This window comes from Nyctereutes procyonoides, unplaced genomic scaffold (assembly GCF_905146905.1).
Source record: "Nyctereutes procyonoides isolate TBG_1078 unplaced genomic scaffold, NYPRO_anot_genome, whole genome shotgun sequence".
NCBI classification, from domain to species: domain Eukaryota; kingdom Metazoa; phylum Chordata; class Mammalia; order Carnivora; family Canidae; genus Nyctereutes; species Nyctereutes procyonoides.
Genome location: NW_026575147.1, coordinates 17,648,766 through 17,666,755, shown reverse-complemented (window position 1 = coordinate 17,666,755; position 17,990 = coordinate 17,648,766). Strand labels below are relative to the sequence as shown.

The following is a 17,990-nucleotide window of genomic DNA, read 5'->3' as shown; positions in this document are numbered from 1 at the left end:
GGAAGGAAACGGGGGAGACTGGGAAGGTGAGGAAGAAAGCCACGGCAGGGAGGGGGCGGAGGGGAGGAGCTGGGGGAGGAGCAGCTGGAGCAGGAGCAGGAGCAGGAGCGGCAGCGGGAGCCTCTGCTGCGATCCCAGGAGGGACCCAGGCGGGGGGGCGAGGCCGTGACGTCACGAGGGGCGTGTCGGATGCAAACGAGGCCCCGGCGGGCTGCGGCCCCCGGCGCTGGACTCCCCCCGGGCGGTGGCGGCGGCGGCGGCGGCGGCAGCGCCCTCGCTCGCGCTGTGTTCCGCAGAGTTGTGCGGGGGCTGAGGATGCTCGGGCCGGAGTGGGTGCGGAGGGTTTTGGGGTGTCGGCCGGGTGAGCGTGTGTGTAAGGTGGAAGGCGCGCGGGGCTGCTGCGGGGCGGGGCGGCGCGGGGCATACTTACCTGGCGGCGGAGACACCATGATCCTGCAGGTGGTTCTCCCGGGGCGAGGCTCGGCCACTGCACGCGGGCCGCGCTGACCTCTGCGGCTTCCCCCAACGCGGGAAACTCGGCTGCGCAATTTGTGGGCGTGGGGGCCTGCGCTCGCGCTCGCCCCCGGCGGCGGGGTCTAAGTGAAGATGACGCTACTTTTGTTACGGGTTTTTTGATTTTTCATGAGTGGGAAGCGGCTGCTGAGCAAAGAGCCTGATAGGGGCTCCGGACTCGTTTGTTGTGTTCTTCTTGGGTTCTCGCACGGGTGGCCCCTGGGTACACGCAAACCCACATCTGCTTCTCCGGTGGTTTAGTTAAGCTCTGGTTTCCTTTTTTTTTTTTTTTTTTTTTTAATATTTTGTTCGTGAGTGGTCAGCAGAGAATGGAGGCAGACACACAGGTGGAGGAAGGAAGCTCCATGCAGGGACCCCGAAGTGGGACTCGATCCGGGTCTCCGGGTCACGCCCTGGGCTGAAGGCGGCGCTAAACCGCTGACCCACTCCCCGGGCTGCCCCTTGACCGGCGTTTAGAGGCACGTCTGTCCACTCGCAAAGGATCCCCCCCACACACACACTTTTAGATAAAATTTACATATCGTCAACACTTGTTCAGTACCACCTGTTGTTCAGACGCTTTTTTCACTCACCCACGTTCCCTTCAGCGGCTCTCAAGACCCTCCCCGCTGCCCCCTCCAGCCCCCAGCCACTTGGGCTGCTTTGTGTCTCTACACATTGTTCTTGGCTGGATATTTTATGTTAACCGCGTAAGACAGTACGCAGTCCTTGGTGACTGGCTTCTGAACTTAGCATGCTTTGAGGTTATTCCGTGCTGGAGCTTAGTCAGATTTCTCTGCTTTTTCTTATTGCTTATTAGAATTCCATGTGACTCCTAGGCCACACTTTGGCCATTCTCCACTTGACAGACCTTTGTGCTGTTTGCCAGGTTTTTTCCTAATGTCAGGAATGCTGCCCTGGACATTTCTGTAGGACTCTTGAGTGGAAGTATGTTTTTACTCCTCTCAGCTAGGTTTCTAGCCGTGGGATTGCTGGATCCTATGGGAAGCTTTTGCTTAACTTTTAAGGAACCCTCAAAGTGGTTTCCAACGTGGCTCTTGTACGTTATGTTCTCAGCAATAGAGGAGGCTCCCAGGCTCCACATCCTCAGCAACACTCGGTGGTGTCTTTTGAACATAATCTCACTAGCTGGTGTAAAATGGTTCCTGGTCTTAGCTGCATTTCCAATTTACCAACATTTAGTATAACACCCAGTGCTCATCCCATCAAGTGCCCTCCTTAGTGCCCGTCACCCAGTTACCCCATCCCCCCACCCACCTCCCTTTCCACAACCCCTTGTTTCCCAGAGTTAGGAGTCTCTCATGGTTCCTCTTCCTCTGATGGCACAGCTGGAGTCCAGGATCACTGCCAGTGCCTTCCACCTCGGCCGCTGGCAGTTCCTCTGGACTCCACAAGGTGGCCGATGACTTAGGGAGGAAACCTCCAGGTGGCACAAGGAGACCAGGGGGCAGCAAGCAAAGATGGAGGGGACCAGCTCTCTGGAGATTCTGGGAGGAAGTGAGGGCTGCAGGACACACGAAAGCAGTTGGCAGGATCTGGATGGATCTTAAGTAGGCTTGGTCCCTGGGTAGGCTCTACCCATCAACCTTTAGGTTAACCTTTGAGGCTTCCTCCTGCACTAGCTTGAGGCTCCCACCCCACTTCCCCTTCTCATCAGCAGACAGAAGAGTGCCTGTGGCACCATTAACCTTCTCCTCTAACTAGGGGAGTTTGGGATGGGTTTTGGGGGACTCTACCCCTTTCTGGCCACCTCTCTTGGGGCAACTACTTGGGGATGAGCCATCCCCGCAGGGACCTAGAAGGGGCCCCGTGTCCTTCAAATTGGAGCTGGGCTCGCAAAGAAGAAGGGCTCCCGCTGATCTGTATTTCCCTGGCCAAGGCTGAGCATCCTGCTCCAGGACTGAGGGGCTGAGATGACCTAAAACAGAGAACCTCCTAAGGTGGCCTGTGGTGGTGGTGAGGAGAGAGGTAGGGCAAAGAATTCTACACTGTCAAAACATCTTCGAGTGAAGATTTTTAAAGATAGTTAAGAGGGTAGATCTCATATTATCTACTTGGTGGTATAGTTAATAACTGCATGGTGGCAGAGGGTAGCTACACCTCTAGAGACCATAACACAATTTATGGAGTTCTCCAGTCACTGTGTTGTAGATGTGAAATTGATGTTACATTTGTATCAACTAGAAATCGATTTTAAAAACCTAAAGGTGAGGGGAAACATTTGAAGAGGCAGCAATGAAAGTATACTTGATTGTGGAACAACATGAGTTAGAATTGATGTGAACAACGTGGGTTCAATTTGAAGTGAACATACGTCCACTTCTACATATAATTTTTTTGAATAAATACAGTATAGTACTGTAAATGTATTTTCTCTTAGGATTTTCTCAATGACATTTACTATCACTGAATCAAATGAATAAACAACATGCAAAATATAAGTTAATCAACTTTTTTTTTTTTTTTACATGTAAGGCTTCAGTAGGCTATGAGCAGATAAGTCTTTGTGGAGTCAAAGTAATACACATATTTTAATTGTGGGAATCTGTACCCCTAACCTCCAGGATTTTCAAGGGTCCGTTGGTATCTGTATTTGCAGATGACATGCTCCTATAGTGAGAAAAAAATACCAAATACTGACATGGCCCAACTCCATAACCTAATTCTACAGAGTGTCAGGATACAGGACAGACCACATTGCTAGTGTTTCTACACACTAGCAATGAACAATCAGAAAAGGAAATTACGAAAACCATTCCATTTACAATAGCGTCCACCAGAATAAAGTATCTAGGAATAACTGATTCAAGGAGAACAAAATCTGTACACTGAAAATGACACAACGTTGCCGCAAGAGATTCAAGACCTAAAGAAGTGGAAAGACATGCTGCATTCCCGGATGGGAAGGAAGCAAGGTGTATGCGGTTAAGATGGCAATACCGCGGCCCGCAGATTCCCATAGGATTGCTATCAAGCATTTTCCTTCTGCCTTCTCGAATCGCATTCAGCCCTTGCTATACAATTCCTTTCAGACTTTGTGGTTCTCATCTCTTAACGTGAGATTGGATCTTTTTTCACATTTTCCATATATCTGCTGAATATTTTGAACCAAAGGAATGAATGCACTTGTAACAAACAAACACTTTCTAGTCCCGCTCTGGTGGTTCTCACATATGTGTCAGCTTTGGGTTGTTTTCAGAGGATTGATCCTGAAAGGGGGTCGTATCCTGCAAGAGTGCCAGGCCCTGGTCCTATGATTATCCTCAGAGGTGCTGTCGTCGTGTCTCAGGGAGGACCCTGTTGCACGCCACGCAGGCCCCTCCACAGCTCTTCCATGGTTCCTTTCCGCAGTTCTATCCTCCCCGGATGCTGTCCTGGGGTCTCTCGGCTCAGAGTCCTAAACTCCAAGATGTCCACAGGGCTCCTCTTCCAACGCCACCCCTGCTGGCTTGGATAAGATCTGGAGGCAGTACCTTGGAGCAGCTGTAGGGCTCAGGTCACCTGTGTCTCCGTATCTCCAGGAGTACTGTCCTCTTTGCCTGACCCGGTATTTTGGAAATAAATCTGCATTTCGTGCATCTTGTGTGCTTCTGTCCTGTTTTGTTTTGTTTTTTCAGGCAAGAGAGTGAACAAGTCCCTGTAAGTCCTTTTTGGTGTGGCTCCTATGTTAACTTCAAATTTGGAAAACCTCTATGTCGACCCTGAATAGAGAGAGACACCTTGCAGAGTAAAGAGCCCCAGCTCCTGTGAACGCATAAAGCCAGAAACCGCTTAAAACCCTTAAAGCTTGGATTTAGGAAGCAAGGCTCACACAGCTGTAAGGGCAGTTTTTGCTTCAGACCCAGAGGGTGGAGAGGGCGAAACGCGCCTTGCTTAAGGGTTAACCTGCTGTTTGTGAAATTTCTGTGGTGTCAACCCAGTGAAGTCTTTGCGAATGGACACAGGTGCGTCTTTAAGAGCCCTAACGGGGCGCCTGGCTGGCCCGTCTCCATCAGGTGAGCGGAGACTAAACAATCTTACAAACGTAAAGCTGCCGAGCTCGACCGTCTCCATTCCCCCAAGGGCCCTCCGGAGGAAGGCTCTGCGGGTAGGGCAGGAAGGGCCTATCCTCATGAGGGGTAGAGCCTGGAGCTTGGGTGAGGTCCCGCAGGGGGCCAGGAGGAAGCGGGGAGGAGAAAGAGAAACAGACTCGGACGCAGACGTGTGTCCCGCAAAGCTGCGGGGACTGAAGCACCTTTGCCAGACAGCGGGACTGCAAGCCCCGTAGGGAGACGCAGGCAGAGGTGCGGAGAGCTCTGGGGCGCTGCGCTCCCCGCTCTAGGAAGGAGCCCAGGGGAAGCGGGGAAAGCCGAGCTCCGCCTCCAGGCTCGCAGGTAGGAGCAGCCGAGACCTTCCATAGATAAGGAACAAGCACAGCTCACCACCTGGCGAGGCCTCAGAGCAAGAACATCTTCGGCAACCAGTCGCCACAGAAAAACGACAGCAGAGGAGAGCAGAGGACCTCGGTCTTCCCTTAGACCCCGCCGCCGGGGGCGAGCGCGAGCGCAGGCCCCCACGCCCACAAATTGCGCAGCCGAGTTTCCCGCGTTGGGGGAAGCCGCAGGGGTCAGCGCGGCCCGCGTGCAGTGGCCGAGCCTCGCCCCGGGAGAACCACCTGCAGGATCATGGTGTCTCCGCCGCCAGGTAAGTATGCCCCGCGCCGCCCCGCCCCGCAGCAGCCCCGCGCGCCTTCCACCTTACACACACGCTCACCCGGCCGACACCCCAAAACCCTCCGCACCCACTCCGGCCCGAGCATCCTCAGCCCCCGCACAACTCTGCGGAACACAGCGCGAGCGAGGGCGCTGCCGCCGCCGCCGCCGCCGCCACCGCCCGGGGGGAGTCCAGCGCCGGGGGCCGCAGCCCGCCGGGGCCTCGTTTGCATCCGACACGCCCCTCGTGACGTCACGGCCTCGCCCCCCCGCCTGGGTCCCTCCTGGGATCGCAGCAGAGGCTCCCGCTGCCGCTCCTGCTCCTGCTCCTGCTCCAGCTGCTCCTCCCCCAGCTCCTCCCCTCCGCCCCCTCCCTGCCGTGGCTTTCTTCCTCACCTTCCCAGTCTCCCCCGTTTCCTTCCCTCCAGCCTGATTTTGTTACCGTTCCTCCGACTTCTCCCTCAGCTCGGCCTCAGGACCCCTCCGCACACGCACGCGCACGCGCACGCGCACACGCACGCGCACGCACGCACCCAGCCCTCAGCACAGACAAGCCTGCGCAGCCTGAGAGGACCGTGAGGAAGGACTTTCCCCCAGCCAGGGAAGCGCCGCCGCAGACACATTCTCTCTCTCTCCCTCTCTCCTCTCTCTCCCTCTCTCCCTCTCCCTCTCCCTCCCTCTGTCCAGAACCTGGTGTGGAGGAGACAGACTGCGATGCCTGCACCTGAGGACCTCAGCCTCCGGCCAGCTGCCCACCCACCCCCACCGCTCCCGGCAGGGACACCCCCGGGGTGGGGCCAACGTCAGGAACCTCCGGGCCCTCGGGCTGACGGACACCTGCCCCCCAGGTCCCCCAGGCTGAAAACACCCAGGTGCCTGCCGGTTCCCCAGGCGGGATCCGGGGAGGGAGTGCGCCCCCTCGTGGCCGCCCGGGGAGGCGCACAAGGGTCCCCCTGCTTGAGAGGCAAGGGCAGGGCCGAGGGCACCATCCCTTCTGCTCCCTGGGACCAGACTCACAGTTCAGAGCAGGGGGGAGTGGGGTCCCAGGCGCGCCTTCTGCCGCCGCCTTCCCTCCCTCCCTCCCTCCCTCCCTCCCTCCCTCCCTCCCTCCACCGCTGGGCGCGTCCCCTTGGATGCGACTTCTGCGATCAAATCAGCCTTCCAGGGAAAAAGCCAGGTCTGGGAAACGGGGCAAAGCCGCGCCTCTGAAGAGACTAGTACTTGGGCAATCTTATGGTCATCCGTGGAGCGCCCGAGGGGCCTGATCTGCCTTGTTCCGATTGCGCCTTGAGGTGTGTTTTACTTTTACCGAATTGTTGAAGTCACGAAGGATTGGGGGGTAGGGGGCGTCCACTAGTCACCTGAGTGAATAGGGTGGTGGTGGGCACGATAATGCCCCCTGCCTAGGAGGTCCCCACGCTGATGCCGGGAACCTGGGAACGTGGTGCTCCATCACACAGCGCGAGGGCCCCTGCAGAGGTGCTGATGGTGGTAAGCACCCTGAGATGGGGAGATGACCCTGCCTGGAATGACAGGGGCCCTTCAACAGGAACAGGCCAAATAGGAGGTCGGGGGATGCTGTGTGAGGAGGACTCTGCCTGCTGTTGCTGGGGCCGAGGATGGGGGCGGGGGGCTCTCAAAGCTGCAGCAGGCAAAGGGACACACTGTCTGGAAACCTAAAAAAGAGAGACCGCCAGGTATTTTACCAGCAAAACTGGGATCCGTGGGAATCTTAAGGGAAAGGCAATCTGGGACAAACAAGTTGTGGCCAGATCATAGGCAAGTCCTGAGAACAAATTGGAGGGAAGCTCTTCTTTCTGGATGAAAGGGCTCAGTCTGGAAGGCTGTTCTAAAAGTCACAGGGGTGAACTGTGAATTGGAAGTGGGCTGACACCTCCCTGGGGAAACAAGGCTGGCGTTTCTTACTGTGGCTGGGTCAGTAGAGGGCTAACCATGTGAAATGTCAAGCCCGTCTAAGGTCAGATCCGTCTATTCCCCTTGGGGCTGCAATGCACTGAGGAGCTCAGAATCCCCTGAGTCTAGTGCCCCCTCTCAGAGATGAGGAGGGGCCACCCAAAGCCATGGGGCCAGGGTTAGACACCAGGCCTTGAGCCCTTTCCATTGGTCTCTGGGAAGTGCAGAGGAAACTTCCAAACAAGGAGAAGCCAGTCCGTGTGTGGGGCTGTAGGGTTACCTTTGCTGGGACAGCCACAAGGCTTTGCAGAGACCATCTTGTAAGTGTTCTTCTATAGAGGCTCAGGAAAGAAAGGAGTCAGCAGAGAAGAACAAAAGGGAGTTAGCCAAAGAAAAAATGAAAAAGAAAAAATAGGGAGGGTGAACTCATGGCCTGACCCCATTTTCACACTGTGGGATCAGCATTCTCTCAGGTTACCATCAAGGAGCCATCCTAAGAATAGGCCCCATTGCTCGTGGCAGAGCTTTAAAGTCCATGTGAAAGGTTTAGTTCCTGATTTGCAAGCCACCTGCTATTAATCCGCGAACTTGCTGGGGAATGTGTTAGTATTTTCAATAAACGTACATAATGCCTGTCATATAGGTAACATGTTTTCCCTCAAGTTACATTTTTATTTATCATCAAATTCACTCTTAGGTCGATTAAAACCAACGGTTTTCTTTGGAAAAGGAAATAAATATGAAAATAGAATAGCTGTTCTCAGCCTGATAGCGTGCAGTGGAATCAACAGATTAGAAGACTAGAAAGAAAAAGATGTAATATACAGAAACCGTGACTTTACAGGTAGTACAATGTCATTGAATTTATATCGCTCAATAGTTACTCTGAATGTATGGGCTAAATGCCCTAATCAAAAGGCACAGGGTATCAGATTGGATAAAAAAGCAAGACCCATTGATACGCGCTCTGCAAGAGACACACTTTAGACCCAAAGGGACGTCCTTCACATAGAAAGTGAGAGGGTCCAAAACCACTTATCGTGCTAATGGACATCAATGGAAAGCTGGTTTAGTAATCCTTACATTGGACAATTTAGATTTTACAACAAGGACTGTACGTGGAGATGAGGTGGACAGTGTATCGTAACTAAAGGGTCTGTCCAGCAAGAAGCTCTAAGAATTTTAATATTAATGCCTCTAAAATGAGAGCAGCCAATTATATAAACCATTTAATAATTAAACTGAAAACACATGTTGATCACAATACGATAATAGTAGGGGACTTTATCACCTTTCTCGCTGCAGTGGACAGATCGACTAAACAGAAGATCAAGAAGGAAACACAGGCTTTGAATGACACACTGGACCAGATGGACTTCACAGATGTATTCAGAGCAGTCCATCCTACAGCAACAGAATACACATTCTTCTCAAGTGCACAAGGAACATTCTCCAGAATAGATCACATACCGTGTCATAAATCAGGTGTCAGCCAGTACCACAAAATGGCATCATTCCGTGCATACGTATTATTGTAAGATCACACTGCTTTGAAACTTGAATTCAATCACAAGAGGAAATTGGGACAGAAGTCATATACGTGGAATGGAGGCTATAGAGCGTCCTACTAAAGAAAGAATGGGTTCAACCAGGAAATTAGAGAAGAATTTTAAAGATTCATGGAAGCTTTGGGATGCAGCAAAGGCGGTCTTAAGAGGGAAGGATAGGGCAGACAAGCCTTTTTCAAGAAACGAGAAAGGTCTCCACTACACCTAACCTTACCTTCCACCTAAAGGAGCTGGAGAAAGAACAGCAAAGAAAGCCTAAGCCCAGCAGGAGAAGAGAACTAATAAAGATTAGAGCAGAAATCGATGAAATAGAAATGAAAAAGAACATTAGAATAGATCGATGAAACTAGGAGCTGGTTCTTTGAACGAATTAATAAGGTTAATAAAGCACTGGCCAAGACTCGTCAAACAGAAAAGAGAAAGGAAGGACCCAAACTGATAAAATCATGAATGAAAGAGGAGAGGTCATAACCAATACCAAAGAGATACAAATCATTATAAGAACCTATTATGAACAAGTATATGCCAACAAATTAGGCAATCTGGAAGAAATGGGTGCATTTCTGGAGATGTATAAACTACCAAACACTGAAACAGGAAGTAATAGAAAACTTGAGCAGACTCAAAACCAGCAAGGAAATTGAAGCAGTCAAAAAATATCCCAACAGACAAGAGTCCAAGGTCGAATGACTTCGCAGGGGAATTCTCCCAAACATTTAAGGAAGAATGAATACCTATTCTTCTGAAGCTGTTTCAGAAGATAGAAATGGAAGGAAAACTTCCAAACTCTTTCTATGAGGCCAACATTACCTTGATCCCAAAACCAGACAAAGACCCCACCAGAAAGGAGGTAACAGACCAATATCCCTGATGAACATGGGTGCCAAAATTCTCACCACCATACTAGCCAATAGGATCCAACAGTCCGTTAAAAAAGGATTATTCACCACGACCAAGCGGGATTTATTCCTGGGTTGCCAGGATGGTCCAACATCTCAAATCAATCAATGGGATATACTACGTTGATAAGAGAAAGGACAAGAACCGTATGATCCTCTCAATAGATGTAGGAAAAGCATTTGACATACTACAGCATGCTTCCTTGATTAAAACCTTTCACAGTGTAAGGATGGAGGAAACATGCCTTCATATCATAAAAGCCTTATACGAAAGGCCCACAGTAAATATTCTCAATAGGAAGAAAACCGAGAGCCTTTCCCCTAAAGTCAAGAACACTATAAGGGGGTCCACTCTCGCTACTGTTGTTTGGCATAGTACTACCAGACCCAGCTTCAGTAACCAGACAACAAAAAAGAAAGAAAAGGCTTCTGAATTGGCCAAGAAGAAGTCAAACTCTCACTCTTCACAGATGCCATGATTCTCTATATGGAAAACCCAAAAGACTCTACCCTAAAATTGGTAGAATGCATACAGAAATTCAGCAAAGTGACAGGACATAAAGTCGTCACAGAAATCGATTGCATTTCTGTACACTAACAATAAGACAGAAGAAGGAGAAAGTAAGTCGATCCCATTTACTATTACACCAAAAACCGTGAGATATCTAGGAATAAACCTAACCAAAGAGGCAAAGGATCTCTACTCAGAAAAATATAGAACACTCATGAAAGAAACTGAGGAACACACAGAGAAATGAAACAATGTTCCATGCTCATGGATTGGAAGAACAAATATTGTGAAAATGTCTATGCTACCTTGAGCAACGTACGCATTCAATGCAATCCCGATCACAATACCACCAACTTTTTTCACAGAGCTGGAACAAATAATCCTAAAATTTGTATGGAACCACAAAAGACCCGAAAACCAAAGGAATGTTGAAAAAAGAAAACCAAAAGTGGTGACATCACAATTCCGAACTTCAAGCTCTATGACAAGGCTGTACTCATCAATACAGTATGGTACTGGCAAAAAACAAACGGACAGACAGACAGACAAAAAACAACCCAAACACAGACACATAGACCGATGGAACAGAATAGAGAACCCAGAAATGAGCTCACAACTCTATGGTCAAGTAATCTTTGACAAGGCACGAAAGAACATCCAATGGGAGAAAGATAATCTCTTCAACAAAATGGCTTGGGGGGAAAATTGGACAGCCACATGCAGAAGAAGGGAACTGGACCATTTCTTACACCACACATAAAATAGACTCAATAGGGTGAAAGACTTGAATGTGAGACAGTAATCCACCGAAATTCTAGAGGAGAACACAGGCAGCAACTTCTGTGACTTCGGCTTCGGCAACCTCTTGCTAGGCATGTCTCCAAAGGCAGAGAAACAAAAGTAAACACCAACTGTTGGGACTTCAAGATAAAAAGCTCTTGCACAGCAAAGGACGCCGCTGACAAAACCAAAAGACAACTGACAGAATGGGAGAAGATATTTGCAAATGTCTTATCAGATAAAGGGCTAGGATCCCACATCTGTAAAGAACTTATCAAAATCACACCCAAGAACAAATAATCCAATCAAGAAATGGGCAGGGGTGCCTGGGTGGCTCAGTGGGTTAAACATCTGCCTTTGGCTCAGGTCATGATCCCAGTGTCCTGGGATCGATCCCCGCAGTGGACTCCCTGCTCAGAGGGGAGACTGCGTCTGTCTGTACTCCTCCCCCTTGCTTGTACCTGCACATAAACGAACGAACGAACGAACGAATAAATATCCTTTTTAAAAACTGAAATGGGCAGAAGAAAGAGACATTTCTCCAAAGAGAGCTACAAATGGCCAACAGACTCATGAACAACTGTTCTGCATCACTCGGCATCAGGGAAATACAAATCAAACCACAATGAGATCCCACCCCACACCAGTCAGAATGGCTAAAATGGACAAGCCAGGAATCGGCAGATGTTGGTGAGGATGCAGAGAACGGGAAACCCTCTTACACTGTGGGTGGGAATGCAAACTGGTGCAGCCACCCTGGAAAACAGTGCAGAGGTTCATCAAAATTTGAAGATAGAACTACTCTGCGACCCAGCAAATGCACTAGTCAGGACTTATCCTAAATATACAAATGTAGTGATCCGAAGGGGCACCTGCACCCCAGTGTTTAGCAATAATGTCCACAATAGCCAAATTATGGAGAGGACTCAGATGTCCATCGACAGATGAATGGTTAGAGAATGAAATGCTACTCAGCCATTGAAATATGAAATCTTGACACTTGCAACTAGGTGGATGGAACTAGAGGGTGTCACGCTCAGTGAAGTAAGTCAGTCAAAGTCAATTTTCATACAATCTCACTCATACGTGGATCGTAAGAAAACTAGAGGGTCATGGGAGAAGAGAGGGAAAAATAAAAATAAAACGATGAAATCTGAGAGGGAGACAAAGCATAAGAGACTCTTAATCATAGGAAACAAAATGAGAAAAAAATTAAAATAAAAAAATTAAAATAAAATAAAGGAAACAAACTGAGGGTTGCTGGAGGAGAGGCAGGTAGGGAATAGGGTAACTGGTGATGGGCATTAAGGAGGGCACGTGATGGAATGAACACTGGGTATTATATGGAACTCATGAATCACTGAACTGTACCTCTAAAACTAATGATACGTTACATGTTATTGCTCTGAATTTAGATTTTAAAACTGATGCTTAAAAAAAAAAAAAGAAGTGATCGATCCAGTCCTCTGTCCTCTACCTTGAGCGCTCAGTGCCATGTGGCCACACCCTTGCACCTTCAACTCAGGCAAGTCCAGACGATAAACTGAAGAGATTGAGCTGTCCATGCAAAATGAATAAATATTTTTTAATATTTATTTTTTTAAAAAAGGAAGGGAATTTTATTTGAGCCCAAAAGACAGTGGCCTGGGGTGGGCAATCTTCACAAAGAAGAGAGTGTTCTGGAAAATGAATATTTGGTGTAGGGTTATCTACATTTTTTACATAAAAATTTAAAACTTGTTAGACAAAGACAAAGACTTTGCAGAGACACTGCAGTTCCTGGTGCTAAGTTTCCATTATATGCAGTGATGATATATGATAATAATTTTAATCTTATGGGAACCAGGTACACTTCTTCCTGTTTTCTTATCTTTCCCAGGAGGGTCCTTTTTGGTTATCTTCCTTAATAAAGCAGACGTACAACGTGTGCTTGGGGCAGACATAGAGTCCAGGCTTTGAGTTTTTGTGGAGTCATTTTGACCTCCGTAAGTGTGAAGGCATAGCTTCCCTGGAGCCCGGGAGCAGGACCCACAAACATTAGAAGTTGAAAATGTCCTTTATCAGGGCCCCTTTCTCAGGGACCTCCTAAGTCTCTGGCTCATAAGACGTAGTAGGTGGGAACATATGCTGAAGAAGTGAGGAGGTGCTTCAGGGCATCACTTTCCCCTGCCTTCTCAACCTCAGCTTCTATGTCACTGAACAGCACGGACACATCCACCGTGGACATCAAGCACCACTGACCCATGACCTTGAACTGCCCATGTTTGGTTAGAGGAAGACAACCACAGGCCAATGACATGAAGTCAAGTCAATGCAATCTACAAAGCAATGTTTCATCTTTTTAAAATTGTTCTTAAATTTTAAAAAATTTTAATTCCAGCAACACTCAGGGAGTCCCCATTCCATCACTAGGAGTCATTTAAAGATTTCACCCAAGGAGAGATGACTGGGGACATTTTGACTTTCGAACAGATGGTGAACATTAAATAAACTTAAGTGCGGATCTAAAACAAAAATCTGGAAATGGAGCAGGTGAGAAAAATAGGATGTAAATGGCATCTGTTTACTGGGTGGAAACAATACAATAAGAGTGCAGGTTAAGACAGAAGAAAAGAGAAAACAGAGTAATGTCAAAACTTTGAGGTTGAGAGACCACTTAAAACTTAGAGACTGGATGTGAAAAGGATGACAAATTAATACGGAACCAAACGTGTCCAAGAACGGTTGGTGCAATGTTCGGCCCTGCCTATGACAAGCTTCCTAAACACCAAAGGCACATGTAGGCCCACATATGTGCACTCACAGAAAACAGAAAATACCACAGAGAGAGGAACATGGTCAAAAATTTTTCCCCATAGAGTAAGTATAGCCTACAAGAGATGGAGACTTTGCATTAAATATGATGAAATCCCAGAATATTTACATCACTTTATATCCATATCCACCAAATCAACCAGGAGAGTGAGGAATTAGAGCATCGAATACAAAAATTCACAAGGCCACAGTGATCGCCAAAACAAAAACTCTAATGATGTAGAACGGGGAGGGAATGTTTTCCACAGCACAATGCCAGCAAATACACGTTGTATAGGAATGATAAAGTTAGAATCCTTCCAATGTACACACACGGATGCGGTGATGACACACCACAGGGATCATTACAAGATGACAACATTTCAGAGAAAAACGTTACAGAAAAGGATCTTCATACATTCTCAGAGCTCCACTCACCACCACATTACTAGTTTTAGAAAGAAAACCATGTGTTCCTGTGAACAGATCTCACAGGCCCCTCCATAGCACGTGACCAATGCTGCTCTCACAAGAACGGTGACAGCAAACTGGCGCTCTCGGTCTCCGGGTGGGCTGAGCTGGGACACACACAGCCTACTATGGATGCCTGCAAAAGGTTAGGCTGAATTTAATCAGGAGGAATTTAATTTCCTGGTCCTAATCAGGATCAGACAACTTCAGGATGTAGACCATTAAGACAGATATCTGACCTGTCCCCTACAAACAAGGAAATGTCACCACCATCAGAGACAGCCACCTAAAGGTGAGGAGATGTCTTAAGAGGGCTTGAAAGGACTAAACAGTGACACATTTTTTAAGTGCTTTGGAACCCAAAAGATCTCTTCTCCTTTTTGTTGTCTCTTATTTGTGGTGACAATGACTGTTTGAAGAAAGACAGGCCAGGCGTCTTGTTCAATGGTCTACATCCTGAAGTTGACTGATGACTACCTTGTGCTCAAATTCAGGCTAACCCTTTGCGGCAAGAACACTGCAAAGTTGATGCTGTCTGCTCCTAGCGCAGCCCATCCGTTGGCCCAGAATGTGCAGGTTGACATGTGCTCTTTTTCCACGTTGCTCCCGAGTCCTCGGGTTCATCGCAGGATGGAATTGAGAGGAGCAAGACTTAAGGTCTCTCAAAACTGCACGTGATCCAGTCAGGCATTGGTCTCCTTGGCGATTTATCACGAGTGGAGGCTGAAGGGCTAAAATTTCTCTCGTCAAACCATGTTTTGCAGTCAAAATCACAGAGTGGCTTGTGGTTGTGATGTTGATTCTCAGCAAAGGATCCCTTCCGTGCTCTATTGGGGCTTTTCCTTGCTGCACTGTTTTAGATTTCTTTTCATCAAGTGGAAAATGATGGGGTTCTATGGTAGGATTTCATTCACATGAGGAATCTCTTCTCTTATTTCCTGAGGTACTTGGTGTCTGGCAGAGAGAGAGAGAGAGACAGAGAGAGAGAGAGAGAGAGAGAGAAATGGAATGTGAGTCTTTGTCAGATGCTGCTGATAGCTGAGCCTGGAGGGGTGGCTACGTGGTCACGGAGGCCAGGAGCAAGCTGAGCTCCTGTGCAGAGAAGAAGCTGAAGGGGGACCCACAAGCAGGCCGAGCTGGAGAGTAGGAGCCACAGGTCAGAAGTAACACCTCACTAAACTTACAGCCAGCCTGTGTTGCAGGACCCAGGGACCCCTGTGCTCCACCCAGAAGGAACCTGCTGAACCCAAGCTCAAGGCTGCTGTGAACTTTTGCCAGATCCTGACTACCTCCTCCTCAGCAGCCACTTCATGCTTGAACCTGCTTCAGCAGAAGCCAAGTGGTGGCTTTCTCATGCTTCCCAGGGAGGGAGGCACTCAGCACCTAACACACATATGCACAAACAGTCTTCCATAGGAAGGAGGGGACCCTTGGCAGACAAACACTCCCCCTTCTCACCCTTGTCCCAGTCTTCTGAGGAGGAGGCCAGGCTATAGAAGGAGTCCTAGAATGTGAGAGCCGGAAGGGGCCTCAGAATGTCCCCAAGTTCAGTTTTGCCATGTGCGGATGAGGAGACGTGGTCCAAGAGGCTAAGGACCACCCGAGCCATGTGACCTGTTCCTGAAAACCCTGGAGACTGAGACACAGGCTCAGGCCCTGCCCAAACATGTGGGGGAAGGGAGAAGAAAGCCTCAGTTCTGGAGGTGTGTGCAAGCAGTAGATGCTGTTGGTCACGTGGCCTGACAGGAAGCCGCCCAAAGGGGCTGAGGGAGGATCCCAAGAAGGAGAGACTCAAGGGGAATTAACAAAAACATCAGGGCATGTAACCAAGGCCCTACTCATTTTCACTCAGGTACACCAACATTCTCTGAAGGTAATGTCCCACAGGATAGAACTTAGGGCATTTCCAGGAATATCCTCAGTAGATGGACTCACCAAATTCTGAAGTGAAAATGAAAAAGCATTAGTTTTAGCTCCCTAGATTCTCATCCCTTCTTTTCCAAACTTTCCCTAAGTAAAAAAGTTTCTCAGTGTTTACACTGGTGTGCAGAAGGGCCTGCAAGTGGATTAACACAGGAGAATGAGACCTAAAATTCCCTACTGAGATTTTGTATAAGCACAAACTTTGATTAAAATATTTTGTTGCAAGCTGCAGTGACTCTGACGGGGGCTTTCAAATCCCCTTAGTGACTAGTGAATTGGCGTTTTCAATGTCAGAGGAGCAAAGAAAGCACTAAATTCCTTTACTTTTGATCAGGGAAGAGATTCTATATTGGACACTGGGTTCCTACGCAGGGTTTTATTCCTACTGTATCCCATATTATAAAATTTGTGGGAAACTAAGATCCGAAAGAGAGATCATCCATCTAGTTCCTCTGCGTATCTTTTTCCTCTGCTTTCTCTAGGCTGCGGTGTTGACGGAGGAATGCCAATTCCGTCAATGGCTGATAAACAGCTTTTCTAGGAAGTAGAACCCACACGGGGCCCTTCTATACTGCTCACGGAGACCCTACTGGATCCATGGCCCTTCTAATTTCTAGGAGCATACTAGTGGAGCTTTTAAAAAATCCTGTTACCCAAATTCCACCTCACAATCTTGAAATCAGAATCTTAAGGTACTGGGTGAAGGCACTCATGTTAGTTCAAAGCTGACTCAGTGTTTCTTTTATCCTAGCATGATTGATTTAGAAGTATTCGCTAAGCTACCCTAATTCACACCAGTGTTTTCTCGACCTCATCTCTTCCACCAGGAGGACACTGTCCCTAAGAATGTTGGTCTTCTTTCTGACAACCTGCCATGAATGACTTTCTTTCTCTGTTGGACTCGATTCTTGTGCATCTCCCCGGGTCTTCCAAAAGCAGCCCAAAGTGAATTCAGTACAATGCTCTAGTATGTTCTCTTGCCTGAAATTCAACCCAGTTGTTACCTTTTCGCTGATTCCTACTGAGCGTGGAGACATGGTGATGACCGCGAAAAGGGGAGACGTCTTGATGCCTAAGCACCTCATGTTCTATTCCTTTTGGAAACCTGGCATTAGCTTCTACCTTTGGCCGATGTCTCTTTAGAAAAGTGCCATTCCTGTCCTCCACCTGATGCCAACTACCATGTCCCCCCTAAGGTGGGGGACACAAAGTTCCCGGAAGCCCCATACGGGACTTCCCTTCTCATCTGGGGCTGAGGAGAAACCTGACTCCAGGCAGCCCAGTGTGGCACTCCCAGCTGTGACTCAGGTTCTCATTTAGCTTTTGTCCTGGGGGATCTTTCTCCTCTGTTTTCATACTTCTTATTCACATGGAGAAGATGCGGGTTAAGTGTCATCCGAGGTCAGATTCCCTGAAAGACCCAGGAGGAGAATCCTTGCGTAATGGCTCAATAAGACAATGCTCCTGGGAGAAAGAGGCCATGGAGTTGGGGAAGCGGGGTTGGGGGGGGGGGGGACTTGGGGGTGGGGGGTGGGGGTGGTGGCAAAGAAGCCAAGAAACTGTGTGATTTCCGGCAGACTGTTGCGTGTTTGGTGACATGTGTAGATGACGCTGCTCTGCTGAGGAGGCCCATGGGGCCTGCTGCCCCCTTGTCATGAGGAGAGGGGAGAGGGGAGAGGGCTGTACCTCAGGACAGCCCCAGCAGGAACACAGCAGAGTTCAGATGCAACCAGGTGATGGAGATGGAAGGGCCGGCAGGGCGGCAGCCCTTGTGGGAAACAGAGATAAGAGCAAACAAAAGAAGCTATGGGAGCGAACAAAGGAGGAAGAGCACAAACAGGGGTGGAGAGGATGGCGCTGTAATCTGAAGAAGAGCAATAGGAACCCATGCCCCAACAACACAGAT

At 48.8% G+C, this 17,990-nt stretch overlaps 2 non-coding genes across 2 annotated transcripts; one reads left to right on the top strand and one right to left on the bottom strand.

Annotated features, from left to right (window-relative positions):
• The first annotated feature begins 422 nt into the window (after positions 1 to 422).
• LOC129501580 (U1 spliceosomal RNA) lies at positions 423 to 586 on the top strand. Its single transcript, XR_008662769.1, has one exon. It is a non-coding gene; the product is annotated as a U1 spliceosomal RNA (small nuclear RNA).
• A 4,475-nt stretch (positions 587 to 5,061) lies between these two features.
• LOC129501570 (U1 spliceosomal RNA) lies at positions 5,062 to 5,225 on the bottom strand. Its single transcript, XR_008662762.1, has one exon. It is a non-coding gene; the product is annotated as a U1 spliceosomal RNA (small nuclear RNA).
• Positions 5,226 to 17,990: the final 12,765 nt, after the last annotated feature.